The sequence below is a fragment of the Echinops telfairi genome, unplaced genomic scaffold, assembly GCF_000313985.2.
Source record: "Echinops telfairi isolate 266 unplaced genomic scaffold, ASM31398v2 ScPeMD7_2186;HRSCAF=2738, whole genome shotgun sequence".
In the NCBI taxonomy this organism is placed as follows: domain Eukaryota; kingdom Metazoa; phylum Chordata; class Mammalia; order Afrosoricida; family Tenrecidae; genus Echinops; species Echinops telfairi.
In genome coordinates, this window is record NW_022106084.1 from 4,253,514 (window position 1) to 4,272,183 (window position 18,670).

The 18,670-nt window shown below is 36.9% G+C and overlaps 1 pseudogene; it reads left to right on the plus strand.

The window, feature by feature from the left end:
• Positions 1–15,056: 15,056 nt before the first annotated feature.
• Positions 15,057–15,615, plus strand: LOC101655791 (annotated as a pseudogene).
• Positions 15,616–18,670: the final 3,055 nt, after the last annotated feature.

The following is an 18,670-nucleotide window of genomic DNA, read 5'->3' on the forward strand; positions in this document are numbered from 1 at the left end:
ATGCAACACATGCAATGATTTCAAATGCAGGAAGATCACATGCCAGTGGGTGGAAAGTCTTGTGGTTCCGGTGGTGGAAGGAACATCTCAGTGCTGTGGTAGGTCTCCATGAATGTTGTTGTTCTGTTGTTGCCATTAGGGGCCATTGAGTCAGTTCTGACTCAGAGTGACCCTACGTACAACACAGAAGATCCCTCCCAGTCCCAGGCCATACTTTAAACTATTATATTTAATTCTACTGTTTCAGCCACTGTGTCTGCCCATCTCATTTAGGTTCTTCCTCTTTTTAGCTTCCCTTCTACCAAGCACGATGTCTGTTTCCAGGGATTTGTCTCTCCCAACAAGTTGTTCAAAATATACCATAGAAAGACTCACCATCCACCATTCTAAGACACATTATGGCTGTACTTTTTCCAAGATAAGTAATTTTGCTCTAGCTGTCTATTGTACTTTCAATATTATTTGTCAAAACCCTAAATCAAATGCATCAATTTTTCTTCTTACTATTTTTATTTAATTGTCAAATTTCACATGTGTATGAGACAATTGGAACACTACTAGGGCTTGAGTCAGGTGCACCTCCCAGTGAAATCCTTATCCTTCAATATTTTAAAAGGGTTTCTGCAACATAATTGCCCAATTCAATGTGGCAAATATTGATTTTTGTCTCCTGCTTCAATGAACAGTGACTGGGGATCCATCCACCATGAAATCTTTGGCAACTTCAATATGTTCTCCATTTATCATGATGTTACCTATTGGTTTGATTGTGAAGATTTTATTTTCTTTAAATAAAGCTGTGATAATAGCAATGTGTTATTATTCTTTTAATTTCATTTGGACCTATTGTGATATCACTTTTTTCTTCTCTAATTCTACACAGTTTCATTCTTTTTCCCTTTGTTATGTTTAACAGAGGTTTGTCAATTGTGTTAATCTTTTCAAAGAACACACTTTAATGATGTTTTTCCAGGTCACATTTTTTCCCTAGTTTATTTCTGTTCTGATTCTTATGTTTTCTTTTCTTCTGTTGTTGAAGAAAATGGCCCTTGTTATAGGTGTTCAAAGTGTGGTTTTAAAGTGTTGATTCTGGATTTCTCCTATATTTCATGTATGTTGATTGCTATACATTAACTCTAATAACTGCTCTTACTGTGTACCAAAGGTTTGGGTATATGGTGTTATTGCCCCCATGATTTTATTTATTTGATTTATTTCCTAGTCATTTTTAAGTAGTATGTTGTTCAGTTTTCATGGATTTGTCTTTATGTTTCAGTGCTTTCCATTGTTGATTCCTATAGAGCATTGTGCTCTGGGAAAATGGATTGTGGGATCTCAAGATTTAAAAATGTGTAAAGGCTTGTTCGAGACAATACAAAACAAACAATACCAAGAAGAGTGGTTGCTGTTTAGAAGGATCTAAGCTTTTCCCAGGAGCATTAGAGCTGGTGTGGACAGGACTGAGGTATGTTTCCAGGAGCAAAGCAGAAAGCCTAGGTGGCATCAGAAAGAATCAAGGGCAAGGATAAGATGAGCAGCTACAATCAATGCCTATATGCGGTGACAGTACAAAGGCCATTTCACTGACTGGAAAATGGTTAAGTTCTATATGGTACTGAGGCAAGGGGGTTGAGTGCGATGGCAGGATATGGAGACGTTTCTCAAGGTGGTCTGGAAACCCTGAGTGGCTGTAGAGGGGCTAGGGCTCATGCCACTCAAGAGGCAAGTGTCTGTGACAAGAGTCAAGGAGAAGGTAGCAGGACTGAGCACCTGTCATTTGGATGCCCAAGGGGAAACAGAGGAAGCATGAATGGTCCCATGGGGCAGGCTATTGCTCTGAATGGCATTAGGTGGTCTACCTGAGGTTCTGGATGGGAGATAAGGGTATTGCTAACTTTATGATTGTAGAAGTGGTGGACAGATATTTTTGTTGACCAGAACAAAGGAAAGGATAGCACTGATTATAAAGAAGAGGGGGAACCAAAACAAAATGAGGTAAAAAATACAGGGGTGTAAATTTTTCCCTGGAAGAGTTCAAGAATAAGTAGGGAAGAGATCAGTTGGGCTGTTGGAAAGGTACCTACGAGTGATTGAATTCCCTGCTTGGGTACTTGGACTGACAGGTATAGGTTTAAGTAGACACAAGGACAGAGTCAGGTTCCAGTGGGCTGTGAGAGCTAAGATACTAGAGGTCTTGTATCTTGGGAAGTAGAGAGGTTTCACTTGCCTGGAACTCAGTGACTATGAAAGGGGTGGAGAGGTTTCACTTGTCTGGCACTCAATGACTGTGGGAGGGGTGAAGTTCACACCTTACAATAGGATGTGGTCTCTTTGTTGGGACCAAGGAGTGTGTAGCAGAGTGTGGAAGGCACCTTTCTTTGGGGTGGGTCAAGGGGGAAATGGCAGAAGCACAAGGGCATTGTATTGTTCTGAATGAGCTGGGGTTGTATAAACGAGATTGAGCATATTGCTGATTTAAGGATTGTAAAAGTGGTAGAAAAATATTTTTATTTAAAAAATGAGAAAAGGATAATACTGATTATAAAGGAGTTATAAAAACAGGACAAGATTTTATTTTAAAAAAGCAGGATGGGGTGGGGTGGGGAGGAGAGAGCTATGGTGTAAGCTCTGTCTTGAGTTTGAAAATGTGTAAGGCAGAGACCATTTAAGCAATTAAAAGCAGTGCCCAACAATGAGTGGCTTTGCCAATTTGAGTGAACTGACAAGCATAGGGTTTAAGTAGACCCTGAGTAAGCGGGTCTATAGGAATTAAGAGACCAGAAGTCTTGTAGGTTGGGAGGTAGAGTGGGGCTTCCTACAGGCAGCTGTCCTGACTGAATAGTTCAAGTAGCCCAGGTGGAGGGCATGGGGCTCATGGTGTTCAGGAGATGGCACTCTCTAAGAGGGGATGATAAAGAGGATGCTGGCACCTTCCCAGGAGAAAGGTCATTTCTTGGTACAGCCTAGCAGGGGGGGTCGGGAGGGGTGTGGAGTAGGAGCCTTCTCAGACGGTAAATTGTTGCTCTGGATGGCCTTGGGTGGTCTAATGGAGTGCTGGTTGGAAGATGGGGTAGTGAGGGAGACTGGGTGCTTAAGTCAGCCTGCACTTTGGCTAGGGAAATGATGTTTTCCATCCTAGGACCTGAAACCCATGCGCCTACCTGCCCATTTGAGGAGGCTGCATGGGAAGCCTATCGACAAGGAAGGTGTATGGAGTGTCTGCCAGCTTGGAAGTGAACAGATATCTTGAGTTTGTGGAATGATCAATAGATGGCCCAGTGGAAGGAAAGGCTCTGTATTTTTGTCTGTATGTTTACCCTTCAGCCTTCCCCTTTGCCACTCCCACTGTCTCTGGACCTGTGGGGCTTAGGTTACTTATCTATGGAGCGGTTCTCCATGATTGCTTGCACCTCATTTTTTTTTCCTGTCTTGATGTCTTCCTCCTGTTTGTTGGAGAAGGATTTCCTCTCCATGTAATTAATAGGTTATTGTGAATCAAATCTCCAACCTTTTAATCTTGATATGTTGTATATGGGTTACTCTCTTCTGATCAATTACTCTCTAAATTATATTCTACTTTCTGTGTTACATAAAGTTCCAGATATTGTCCTTCTGCCCATCTTGCTTTGTAGTTTTGAAGTATAAAGTCATTATGGGTTGGTTTTAGTAGAGTGAATATTTCCTTCAACATGCTCTGCAAAATGCTGATTTTTAAGAATCTTCAATAAAACATCATAGTTCTCTGCAGCTATGTCTTTCCAACATCGCTATCTGGATTAGCCAGGATCTGAATTAGTTTACAATTGTGTGTGTGTGTGTGTGTGGGGGGGGGCATTTCTAGATGCCTTTTTTGAGGCAATAATCACCTTTCTGATTAAATACTCAGCTAAAATTAAATTTTCACACACTTTCCCGATATACCTCCTCCCAGAAAGAGATGGAAATCATCTGAGAACCATTATAATGTCGTCATTTCATGCACAGTATTGTACGCAATTATGGTTTCCAATCTTGAAGGATTTTTCAGGGTTGTTTGGTTTTATTTCTTTAATAAAGAGCTTTAGAATAAAACATAAGAAGCAATCATGGTGCATTGGTTATGTGTTTGGCTGCTGACCAAACGCCAGTGGTCAAACCCACCTAGCTTCTCTGTGGGAAAAGATTTCAGTCTGCTTCCACAAAGACTTCATTAAACAAAACTATTGACATCCAACTGATATTAGCAGTGTAAGACAGTATATCTACCCCTTTGGATTTCTGAGTAAACTTATATAAGTGTAGACAGCCTCGTCTTTCTTCTCCCTCACAGTGGCTAGTGGGATCAAACTGCTGACCTTGCTTGGTAACATCCCAATGCATTACCCATTACATTACCAGGCTCTTTCCATAAAGATTATAACCTGGGAAGCCCTCTGTGGCAATTCTATTCTGTCCTATCAGGTCTCTATGAGTCCATCTTGCCCCCACATCAATGGAGTTAACAGAAGGTGGCATGTGAATGAGAAGCCCTGGTGGTGTAGTGGGTTATGTATTGACTGCGAATTGCAAGTTCCAATCGACCAGCCATTCATTCCATAGGAGAAAGATGAGGCTTTCTACTCCCATAAAAATTTGCAGCTTCAGAAACTCACAAGTTTCCATTCTGTCCTTTAGAAGCACTATGAGTGGAAAACCCTTTCAACAGCAGTGAATGAGTGATCATCTGGATACATACTCAATCAGAATTTCTAATTTCTAATGATATTTCTTGTTGTGACTTTATATATTGTTTGGATTTTAGCTTCCTATCATAACTGAGAATCATTCAGGACGTGGATGTGCTGGAGTGGGTAGTGTATACCTCCCAACTAAAATCTCAAAGCCTTTCAAATGAGCAATTTTCACTTGTTGCTTGTCACAGCCTATTTCTACATACAATCTATATTCTATTATTCCACAACTTTTAGACACCTATACTTGTCAACGCAAAGCACCTATCATAGACTTTTCTCTCTCCTGCCTTTTCCTCTCAAATTTCCATTCAATCTCCTAGACATATTGATTCTATTTCCCCAATATTTCTCTCATCTGTCTTATCCTTTTTATTTGCAGTGCAACAGTACTTATTCAACTCTATTATTCGTGCAGATATTAAAAATATATATACATATACATTATCCCTGACCTTAGCTTTACCTTAGCAGGCATTTTTCAAATATTTTTGCTAACTGATTTTCTTCAGTGTAAAGTGAGTATTTATTCAAAATCTGTTCTTATTTGGTCACAATATACCCTCTTTATAGTTTGTGCCTTTCTTGGTCCTTCATGACACTACTTGCTAGCCTGTTTTTCCTCCAACATGTTTATGACTGTTTAATTTTTACATGTTTGTGTATGGAATTATTTCATCTGGCTTATTCTACCTCTTTATCTGTTCAAATATTCTTTCTGTGCCAAAGCAGCGTTCATCTTCTTCTTCATTCTCCCTTGTTCTCAACTAGGCGCAGAGATCCTTTGTCTTCTACATTTATTACCTTACGTTATAGATACTTTGCATATAGTTTTACTGCCTTCGTTGTTTGTAAGCTCACAGAAAGTTGAAACTGTAAATTATTCAGCTTTCTCTTCTTCAGAATGCTGGGCACAATGCCTTCCCACAATAAGAGCTCAGTAATTTATGGCATAAATTGGTGGGTGCATGAATAAATGGCTACACGGAGAATCATAAAAAAAAAGAGAAAAATGACTAGCCAGGCATTACTAAAATTGGCTTACAAGATTCTAATGGGGAAAATTGGGAGTAATAGAGCAAAAAACATATTAATATTATCTAAGAATTATTTCACTTTGATGAGATGAATAAGCAATTATGCTTGTATTAATTTCTGCTGTGGCTGTCTCAAGGGCATAGCCTTATAATGAACATTCAGTGCCAGCATATATAGAAAGCTCTACTTCGTGATAATTTTGAATGAATTTATTTCCATCATAATATTTAAGTGAACGGATTCTAAATGTAAAATATTGTTCCAGCCCGGGTAAGAGTATTATTTTTAAAAATAACTCTTCATCTGGAATAAAACAACTATGAGCAATATTAGAAAAATAATGTTTGTAATTCTGATGGAAAATTTTTGGAAATAAAGCACACAGTATATGTGTGGTAGCTTCAGACAAAAATGTCCACTAAAAGCTGAATTCATTACATAAACAATCACTAACTTGCTCTTCAAAATACTTGCCCTTTACTGAGGAAACGTGCTCCTTAGAAGCTATTTAAATTACCACTCCCTTAATAAAATAAGAACACATATACTGTTGAAATAAAACAAAATTATCTGTACATTTTCATTAGACAATATTAGAAGAATGTATGTTATTAAAAATAGTACTATATTGGGCAAATCTGTAACAAGTGATCATGAACATTTAAAAATGTTTTAATATAAAAATATCATGTTGAGAACTAATGTTAGTCTGACCAAGCTATGTTATTTTCAATTCTCTTACATGCAAAATATGGATAGTAAATAAGGACCAAAAATGAATTATTTATTTGAATTATAGTGTTGCTGAAGAATACAGACCACACCACAGACTGACAAAGAATGAATAGATCTATCTAGGAAGATGCAAAGCCAGAATGCTTCTTAGAATCAAAGGTTTTTGAGATTTTAACTTCACCTCACCCTACTTCCAACGTTTGTGTGTGTGTGGACTTGTTATAAGATGGGGTGAATGACAAGTAAATTGGTGACTAAGTAGGTCAGGAAAAACAGGAAGCATTTCTAGAAGATGGAGTGACGCAGTTGCTGCAAAATAACATAGCCATTGCGAGGAAGCACCCAGGCTGAGTAACATTTGGCTGTGTGGTATACAGGTCTGGATAAGTCAACGCTGACTTTATAACATCTACCACAGAAGGTTTAAAGGAGTTACCTTTGTTAAAAATTGATAGTATTTGGAATCTTAATAAATCCTGCAAAGAATGGCAACTGCAATGAATAGCTTCTACAAACTGTTTTCAGACATGATCACAGCCTAGAAATAAAACTGTAAATAAAAAAAATAATTGTTTTTTTATGGCATATAATTTAAAAATGACCTCTGTGAGTTTCCATGGATAAATTCCATAGATAAACTTAATACTTTGTTTCAAATTACCTGAACATAAATGTACTTTAAAAGTATTTAACTTATAGTCTTTTGAAAATTTTAATTACCTTTCTTTCTCCTTCTTCTTCGTCTTCTTCTTCTCCTTCTCCTTCTCCTTCTTCTTCTTCGTCTTCTTCTTCTTCTTCTTCTTCTTCTTCTTTTTGGTGTGTGTATACGTATGTACTTTTCTGTTTGGTTTGGTTTGGTTTGTTACTTCCACTCCTATTTGTCTTACTACTGACTCTCGTAGCTTTATAAATGTACTAGTTTTCTCTTCCTCAGGCTCTCAGAAACTCCTGATGGACAGCACATTCTTTCTGTTGGTTTTATAATTCTTTCTCTCTGTACATTTGCTTTTGGGGGTGTCATAGTAACTCACTAAAAGCATCTTTGGATGGTAATGAAAGCCTGGTTTGTTTATCATGCTAACAAACTGAGATCCCTTTGTGAAACAACTAAGCTCACTGGTGACTTTTTCCCCTTCAAATAAGAAAAATATTCCTGAACCTAAAAAAAGATTGTATGGGAAAATGCATAAATTCTTAGCAAATATTGCTGTGCTCTCATTTTTATCTATTTGCTGAATTCTATCTGCATGCTTTATAACTGCCCGATGTGAACCACCCAATTATGTAGGATGATAATTTTCTTATGCCTAAGAGCAAGTAAGAAAGTGTTGCACTGAACTGGAAAGATGGATAATTTTATTCATTTTCTGTAATAGGCAAGTTAGCTCAGACTATATTTTCTTTCCTTTTTTTCTTTTGACAAGAAAAATCTATTTGAAATAGATAAATATAAATTATTGGATTATGTTGCTGTGGTCTAGGATATATATGCCTTTAAGCAGGGACACAAAGAATCCCATTAGGACTCTAATTCCTTCCATTCCTTCCTTTTCTGCCAGTAGGTTTCCTATAAAATGTAGCTGCAGCTTTAGGCTTATTTATCCAGATCTTTTGTGATAATAAAAGCAAAGAATGAGTGGTTTCTGAGAACACCAATCATTGAAAGACAAATATGATTGGCTTGGCCAATAATAAGTCTTCTGTAAGTAATGTGGATACAATGGCAACACCTATCTAATATGAAGTCTAAATAGCTGCCTTTTGTTGTTTGTTTGTGCCCTTGTGGTGCCCTCAAATCAGTTTTGACTCATGACTGGAGACAACAGAACAAAATGTCTGCCTGGTCATGTGTCACTCTCACAATTGTCATGTTGAGTGAGATGCCTTTCAATAACTTCAAACGAATGCATAGGCCAATACATATCTGAAGAAAGATTCACCAAAAATACACCAGCTTCTAAAACAAACAAAGGTTCGCTAAAAAGACTTAAAACACTGAAAATTAGCTTTTTCCAGTGGATGCTCACTTGTTTTCTTTTCTGATACGGATCACCAGCTTTCTTGAAAAGAAAGTCTTTTCTTTTAGCCAAAGTATAGTTTTCCCCAAATTTACCCTCTTCTGTGCAAAATAGCAATTTCACATATATCTTCTCTTCCATCTATAGCAATAATTAAGTAAATGGATTCAATACTTAAAACAAAAACAGAAACAAAAGCTAATTTTCTTTACTCATAATCTATTACTAATTTCTTTCCCTCCTCCTTCTAAATCTGTTCTGAGTGTGTTATCACCATCCTGCCTTCCCTGACACTAATACAGACTCTCAACACAGAATAGCTCTTTTAATCCAATTATATAGAGAATGGAATCAATGCTTCTAGTCTTTATCCTTCCTTGTTGTGGTGGGTAGTTTCTGCCATCTTGGTTCTGATGCGCAGTGACTCCATTGACAACAGAAAGAAGCACTCCCTAGTCCCGTGGCATTCTGACAATTGTTGTTATGTTTGAACCCATGATTGAAATTTTTATTTCAATCCATCTCCTTGAAAATCTTCTTTATTACTATTGTTCTTTTCAGGTACTGATCTCTCCTGATTCTTTCTGCACTTCTTCCAAGACAGGTGCATTTGCTCACCATAATTCAAATGCATTGATTATTCTTATGTCTGTTCAATTTTCACGGAGTCAAAAGGATGTCAGACCTAAGTAGTATAGTATTAAATTTCAAGGCTCACTTGAAGGCCATAGGTGGTTAGATGTTTTCCATCAACTACATTCATGATCACAGCCTAAATTGTAGATATTTCCTGATCTCTTGTCTTCACACTCCTCTGCCAATGGAAAGTATATTAGGACAGGAGGAACACCAGAGAGTTAGCAATCCAATCCAAACAAAGGTCGTAACAACCCTTTCAGTCCATATTTCTACTGTTGCATTGACATAAAGTACTGTATTTATTTGCCTCATACTCTCATTATGTACATTAAGCCCTATGTCTCCTAAGAATGTAAGCCATATCTTAATACTCAAAAAAGAGCTCCCTAGACTGGAAAGATGTTTAGAATGACATTATGTTGTGCCTTGTTATAGACCTGCTGAACTAGAATGTGAATTTTAATAAAATCTCTAGGCAAATTAGATGCATTTTACATTTGGAAGAACATTGGTCTAGGTTGTGTTGCTTATATTTTAAAACAAAATGTCTAGAAAATATTTGATATATATTATATGATATGTAATTTAGAAGAATATATTTGAAATGGAAGCAGTTTATTTCTCTCGCTCACTCCTCCTCTCCCCTTCTCCCTCTCTTTTCTCAGTCTCTCTCCCTCTCTTTTTCTTTAGGAAGAAAAATAAATACATTCTTCCTGGGAATACCATACCAGGTAATTGGCTTCTTAAGAATATTACAATCCTGTTAGGGATGAGCCTAGACAACAGATAGAATCTTTGACAACATCTTTCCAACACCTGAAAATGGCCGTCCTATTTCCTGCAAGCTCATCAGAATTGCCACGAATGACAACAACAACAACAAAATAGTGAAAACATAGCAGAGAGAATTAAAACTGACACAAGGAATCTTCAGGTATATTGACTGGGATTGAATTGTCAGTCACCAATATTTTTACAGTCTTTGTAATTGGCCTCCCACATTGCCCTGTGCTTGACTCCTAAAGATGTGATTGCTTTTTGTACTGGAACAGCAGCAAATTTGGTGTATGCAAGGTTGTGCATTTCCTTTCCAGTCTCTTGCCCCTTTCCCTGCACTGTTAGAACGAGGAGCAGACTCCATTAGATCCAGTCAAGGACCCAGACACGAAAGCAACCCAACCAAGAGCTTTAATGGCACTGTCTTATGGCTGACATGTGGTTGACTACAAGCATGTGAATGAGCTCCACTGAGCCCAAATTAAGTCAGCAGAGTTGTTGCTTCAAATCACAGAAATATGAGAACAATATTTATGAATAAGTATATATTGTAATCCATGGAAGAATGCTGTATGCTGTTATTCATCGTAATTATGGCAATAAATAAATGCTCAAGTAACAAGTATACTCAGTTTCTGTTATAGTGGTACATTCATAACTTGAAAAAATTTTTTATAATGTTTGAATTTAAAAACTCATTCGTGAAAAATATTCTTTATACTAAAAATCCAAGTAGATACATCAATAATATGAATAAAATGAATTCAGTTTATAAATATAATAAAACCACATTTTAAAAGCCTTGAGTATCTGTAGAAATTTACTTAGACATTCTGCCTGAGAATGCATTTTTAATATTGAGTAAGAGTAGCTGATATAAATACACACGTAAATACATACACACACAAAGTACATATATACATTGTATGTGTATGTACTAAAAAATGTGTTTGCATAACAGTTTGCAATTAATAAAAATTGACTCATGGGTTCAATATAATTCTTTCCCATTACTTTTTTATAATAAATAAAATAATGTAAAACATATAAATATTGATTGAAGGGAAAATAAGTATTTAAATAAAATGATTTAAATTTTTAAAAAATCTTCTCTTTTAATAGGAGCTGGTGATGTGCAAGTTGTACATTTTTGGTAGATTCACACTTGGACCAGGAATGAGGGGACTAATAAGCAACACACAGCTACAGTAAGACATGTATTAGACGTGCAATGACACAGGGGCTTGTGTAGATATATCTAAGAAAAGGACAGAGGAGTGTTCACAATGTGAATGTTTCTATTAAGTCATCGTAATTCTTAATTGAAAAGGCTATTTTGTGGGAGACAACTTTGCTATTTAATTATGTGTAATTTTCACATGGCTTTCTAGCAAATTTATTTTTTAAACTTTAAAAAAATCAGAGTTTCAGGAATTCATGATTTGGAATGAACTCAATGACCGTGAGTCTGGTTTGGTTTGGATTGACTGGGCGTAAGTCTTGATAATAACTGAGCAACACTCAGTTCATTTACTTATCTCTTAAAGTAATGAGAAAAATGAAAACTAAATTAGCTTGGACTTCTGTATTATTTCAGTCAATATATCAGTCAGACGTGTGTCCAAGCCCAGATGGGACTCCAGGAGGGAAACAGGGCGCAGCTGGAAGTCATCAGCCAGCACTCACGGCATCTGCAGCATGGATTGATCACTGGGCAGACCGAGGTAATCTCTCTTCTCCTGATTATAATTCTGCAATTGTAATTCTTGCATATTATTTTACTCTGTCTATTTGTACAATCAAGTTTTCCTTGCTTTTGATGATTCAGATTTTTTTAATTCCATTCTGCAGTTGGAAAGCAAATATCTTTTGTCATTCATTTTAAACAAATGGGATGCAGTACATAGAAAGTGAATAAATCACTAAATTCATTCCAAATAAAATTCTATCACAATTATTATTAATGTGTTACATCACATCCTCAGAGTATAATATACAATTTATAATATACCCATATGTAATCCACAAGTTTTATATACCATATATATGCACAGTTTATTACACACCCATATATTCACTGCCATTGAGTCCACTCCAACTCACAGCGGCCCTATAGGACAGGCTAGAATTGGTCCACAGGGTTTCCAAGGTTGTAAATGTTTATAAGAACAAATTGGCATATCTTTAACCCACAGAACAGATGGTAGATTCAAATTGCCAACCTTAAGTAGCCAGTTCACTGTGCCACCAGGGCTTCTGTTTTATAGATAGTTGGATTTTATCAGTATCTGAATAGTCTAATTTTTTCCCATCATAAGATTGCAGTAACTGACTTCTTTATCAGTGAGAAGCAGAATAAACTTTCCTTGTTTACGCTAATTAGTTACAGTAAGGTAGTAAATGTTATGAATGTATCATATATTTTTAATTATACAGTTACAAGGTATGTTTCATTTATCTTCTATATTTTAATAGCCACTTTTGTATAATAAAATAATTATGGTTTAGTTGCTTTTCTGAAATCCAATTTTCTAGTATATCACTGACTTTAATTCAAGGAAGAAACATGAGCTTACTTTCTTGTGCTGTTCATTCTCTCTATCCTCATAAATGAAGATTTCCAGATTGTAAAATACTTGCTACTACTTTAGAGGAAAATGTAAAAGTGGGCTTGATTTATTTCCTTGCTTAAATATAATAATTTATTAAATACTACGGATGTGTTGTATTTAAAAAATTAGGAGTCTGCATTATGCAAAGCAAAACCCAAAGAAACAGTGTTGTTGTTGCTGTTGTATATTGGAAATTCTATTCAAAATAACTTTCAAATGTTAGTGGCACAGAATGTTTGGAGAGATCATCCATTATAACATTATAAAGTAATTACTTGTAAATTAACCAAACTTCAAGCCAAATCACCTGACCATGTCATTTCAAAAGAAGGCATATTCCTTAAAATTGTTTAAAATTGCTTTATAACCACACATGGTGGACACATACAGTTTAATTTTAATCATGTTTATAAATTACCTATATATTTATTTACTTTTTCCAGATACTAAATCCTCTATTGCTTTATCAGTCATTATTTTTTATGTAGCACTTAGCCAATGTCCCGAGAGTCCTAACATTATATAACAACTGAGGAAGAAAAATATATTTCTTAGCCCATATATACCAGCTCTAAAAGTTATGAGAAAGCTAATAAAATAAGGACAGAACCGTGTGTCTGAACTGCAGATTGCACTGCCTCTAAACACTAATTGACCTGCGCCATTGAGGTTGTAAAATGCTATGTCATCCGGGTGAATTTTATTGAACAACAATTATTTTCTTATAAAAATAACACTGGCAATTTAGAGAAATGAGGACACAAAGACAACCATCTAACCAAAATAAACATCCAAAGGACCCAAACTGTTGAACATTTTCACCCTCAAAATTAGCATATTGAGGTTCATGTCCTGGTTTGTTTGCCTCTTGCATTCATGCCATCAATATTCATGGATCAATTGAGGCATATTTTTATATGTATGCCTACCTAATAAGCTGTTATTCTGATAATAGCATTCTGATACTCTTGTCAACTCATTGTTTTTATCTTCAAAGTTGTATGCAAATAATAAATTTTTATAATAACATAAACAGAACATTGAGTTTCTTGGAATCTCTTAATTCATAACAAATAAATTACAGAATGAAAAATGAAAATATTTAACTCCATTATCTTGCGGCATGATAAGTATATATTAGTAATAGATATAAATTGCTATACCTCTTTCAGACAACATTAAAATAATTAATTCAAATCGGTCCAATACTTTATTAGGTCAAAGGAAAAGGAAGAATTTTAATTTTATGCCTGAAAGATATAAGATAAAAATCCAGTTAATTAAAAAAAAAAAAACAAGAAATAGAAAAGCTTTAAAAGGCCAACCACAAAAGTCTGCTTGCTAATAATCGCCTGTTATCCATGCTGGGGATCATGAGATGGAATATTCTGGCCAATACAAAGATAAATTGTAATACAAGATTTCTGTGCAAGGAAATATCCAGTGTAGAAATCAAAGATCTGCCGGGCGGTTAAAAGAAGAAGACTTTCACAGGATTTCAGGAGAGCAGCCGGTGTCATTAAATGGTCATCGAAATCTAAGGCCAAGTGGTTTCTACAACGTTATAGCTGAGTTGACCTGTTGCAGGGATGACGGACTCCCTACCTTCCATGGTCTTGTCTAGGCTTAATATTTATGAAAGTATTCTTACAATGTCAATTTTTCTTCTTTGAAAAAAAAATACACAAACATACTTCAACAGTTTGCTAAAAAGCATTCTATCCTCTGATCCAGTAAATTCTATAATTAATTCATTCAATGCCTGTGCTTCAGACCTATCTGAATTATTTAATGATATGCATTTTCCACAAAGAGGAGAAATTTGTCAACATGAGAATTCAAGATTTTAAGTTGACTCATCCAAAAACAACAACAACAAAAACTTACTGCCCTCAACTCGATTGTGAGTCATAATACCCCTAGAAGACAGGGTAGAACTGCTGTCTGAGACTGTAAATCTTTAAGGGAACAGAAAGTTTGTCTTTCTCCAACAGATTGGCTGGCGGTTTCTAACTGCTGACCTGTGGTTAGCAGTCCAGTGGGTAGAATAGCAGTCCATTATGTGTCCAGGATCCTTAAATGAACTAGACTGCTCTACTGCAGGATTAATTAGCTAGGTCAATCCACATCACATAGGTTGAATTAGATACTGAAATACAAAGTGCCCATGAATAACCATAGGAATGATCATAGCTACATACTGGATCTAGAGTGAATAAGTGTACATTTACAAGACATATCTTTACCCATCAGGGGCCCTGGCTGTGCTATGGGTCACACTGGAAACCACAAGGTCAGCAGCTGGGAACCACTGGCTCCTCTCAAGAGAAAGATGAGGTTACTCCCATAAAAAGTGACAGTCACGGAAACCCACAGGGGCAATTCTACACTGTCCTATAGTGTCACCATGTGTCAGAATCAACTTGATGGCAGTGAGATTTTTTTTCTTTATACATCATTGCATAATATAAAAACATTGATAAAAATTAATTCTAGGGAACTGAGTAGCAAACAGTCGGTTGAGCAACATGCCCAAGTTTTACTGTGACTACTGCAATACATAGCTCACCCATGACTCTCCATCTTTGAGAAAGACGCAGTGCAGTGGTGGGGAACATAAAGCGAATGTGAAAGACTACTATCAAAAACGGATGGAAGAGCAGGCTCAGAGCCTGATTGACAGAACAATAGCTGCATTTCAACAAGGAAATAGACCTGCTACTCCATTCTCTACTCCTCCTCTGCAGGGGCGATGATTCCACCTCCCCCAAGTCTCCTGGGTCCTCTTCGCCCTGGTATGATGCTGGCACCCCTCATAGGATGACCACCCATGATGCCAATGATGGGCCCTCCTTCTCCTGGAATGATGTCAGTGGGACCTGGTCCTGGAAGGAGACCACTCATGGGGTGGGGGTGGGGGGCACATGCCAATGATGGCTAGGCCCCAATGATGAGGCCCTGGCCCGTCCTATGATGGTGCCCACCCGGCCAGGAATGACTCGACCAGACAGAGGAAGGCAGAGCACAGCCTCTTTGTATCGCTTTTATCGTACTTGTACCCCTTCCCCCGGAGATCTGGTGCAGTGACTGGTGCAGAAGACTTGCTCCCCCTTTCTCTCAAAAAGAGAATCATTTTTGCAGTGGAGTAGTGTACAAAAAAGCAAAACAAAGCGATTTTTGCTTGTATTGTGACATGTGAAAATCAAATTAACTTTTAGTTAAAAAAATTAATTCTGTAGTTAATGAAGATAATTAGCTTCAGCATGAAGGTCATTTGTTCTAGCATTTAAAGGTATTTGTGTATAAAATTGTAGTTTACACTTAGTTCTATATATTCTGAACATAAGTTCTTGTTCCCATATTTAAAATTAGGATAATAATTTATACTGCATGAAAAATCATGAAGAATATTGCTGTTCACAGTTTCTGGTCTGCCCCTGATCAGCACTGTCTTTGTTCAGTGTCAATGTCATGATTCCAACTCACAAGGACCCTACGCACAATAAGAGAAACACTTCTCAATTCTGTTCCACCCTCACAATTGCTAGATTTGAGCCCATTGCTTCAGCCATTGTCCAGGGTGTTCTTCTTTTTCACTAACTCTCTACTAAGAACTGTTTTTGGTGGGGTTTTTTTTCCAGGAACTGATATCTCATGGTAACATGCCCAAAGTACATGAGACAAAGTCTCCCCATCCTCCCTTCCAAGAAGCACTCTGGCTGTCCTTACTCCAAGAGAGATTTGTTTGCTTGTCTGGCAGTCCACGGTACTTTCAAATTTTTTCATTAACATAATTAAAACAGATAGCTTATTCTACAGTCTTCCTTATTCCATGCCCAACTTTCACATGCTTATTCGGGAATTGAAAATACCATTGCTTGGGTCAGGTATAGCTCATGCTCTTTGATTTCTTGATTGCTGCTTCCATGAACATTGATTGTGAATCTAAACAAGATGAAATCCCTGACAACTTCAATTTTCATTTCTCATTTGTGAAGATTTTGGTTTTCTTTACTCTTAGTTGCAACCTATACTGAAGGCTTTGGTTCTTTATCTTAATTAGCAAATTTTTCAAGTACTAATAACTCTCAGCAAGCACTGTTGTGTCATATGCATGGTCACAGGTTGTTAATAAAGTTTCCTCCAATCCGGAGGCCAGTTTCTTTAGATTATCTGGCTTTGTTGTTGTTGTTGTTGTTGTTAGCTCATCAGGAATAGAACTAATTTATATCGGAAGGGGTAAGACCAGAATGTTCCTTAGAGGCCAGGATGGAAAGACTTTACCTTCCATACTTTGGACATAGTGCCAGGAGAGATCAGTGACCCTTGAGAAGAACGTCATGTTTGGTGTAGCGGAGGGGCAGCGCAAAACAGGAAGGCCCCAATGGCATGGACTGACACAGTGGCTGCATCAATGGACTCAGTCACAGGGAAAATTGTGAAGATAGCACAGGACCATGCAGTGTTCCATTCTGCATAGGGTCGCTATTGGCGGTTCAGTGGTACCTATCAACAACAACAACAAAGAGATCAAGTAGGATAAAATATTCCAACTCTGACTCAGACAGTTCCTGATTTTAAACAATTCAGTGTTCTTTTGTTATGTTTGAAAGACTGCCTCTTGGCCCATGTAAAGGTTTCACATGATTGCAATTAAGTGTTCTGGAATTTCTATTCTCTCCAAGGCTATCCATAATTTGTTATGAACCACACAGTGGAATGGCTTTGTTCCATACAAAATGGAATAAAATGCTGCCCAGTTCTGTGCCTTCCACGGATCAGACATGTGTGATCTTCAAGGGCTGGTTTTCAGAAACTGATTGTCACAACTTGCTTCCTAGTTCATCATAGCCTGAAAGTTCGAGCGCTCAAGCTATGCTGACGGTCTTAGTAACAGAATGCTGGTGGCTGAATATGATGTTTGTTGACCAGGAACCAAATCCAGGTTTCCCACATGGAAGACAAGAATTCTACCACCGAAACATCCTGGCAATAGTAAAGAAGTCCCCATATTAAGCACAAAGTCTGATGTACTATAACCCAACAAATGCCCTGCTGTTGATTTCAACTCATAGCAGCTTTGTAACAGAGTCCAACTGTCCAGTAGGATTTCCAACACTGTGGGTTATTGGAGACGCAGACTACCATGTATATATCTTGGTGAGAGACTGATGCTTTTGAACCACTAATCTTTGGTTAGCATCTGAGTGCTTTAACTGCTGCACCACCAAGCTCCATGGGTGTTCTATAGTTTCTCCCACTCTCTCTCACTAACACACACACACACACACAATTTAATCTTTTGATGAGTTTCTATGATATATTTTACTATATACTCCAGACCTCTTGTTTTAAAATTTATTGAATTTACAATTTATTGAATTATTTCAAATCCTTATAAACGCTCTGAAGATTGATATCATTAGTCCTTTATAAAAAAAACAGGTGAATGCGAGGCTCAAAAGAATTTATTATCCAGCTTTATATTATTAATAAGTAGTATTTTGTTTCTTTCACTTATTAATAGGATCCATATCCAATATTTGCTAGTATCACAGGTATAATTGGTGAAAATATATTGAAATAATGTACATCAGAACCTTATGTGAGGAGACTCTTTTCAGACATAGTTAGAATGAGTATCTATTTGTGGATCTGGGATAGTTACTTGATCACTTTGATTTATGTAACACAGTATCATTTGCATCACAAAATAGAATTCCTTGAAATTATACACTTGTTTTTACACTCATAGGATAAAAACTGTGAGTATGTGAAAAAAAATCAAGACAGTAATTCCGGTTCTTAATGTTGGCAGGTGTCATCTAATCCGTGGTCCAATCGTAGTAACCACAAGCCACAAATTAAAACCGCCCCTAGAGAATTTCCTTTGCTGTAATCTTCACAGACCAGGTGGGTTTGACCACATTTCTGCTAGTCATCAAATTCTTAACTGTTGTGCCACCAATGACTCCTAGTGTTTCTTTTGTTTGTGTTCTAGTGCTCATTGCAGCGAGGGAAGATTCTCAGCACTATAATACTAGTTGCCGAAAATGGTGATTAAAGGGATAATAATTTAGATCGCCAAAGACAAATTTCAGTTCTCATAATGATACTTAGTTTGTCTTTGAAAAATAAAAAT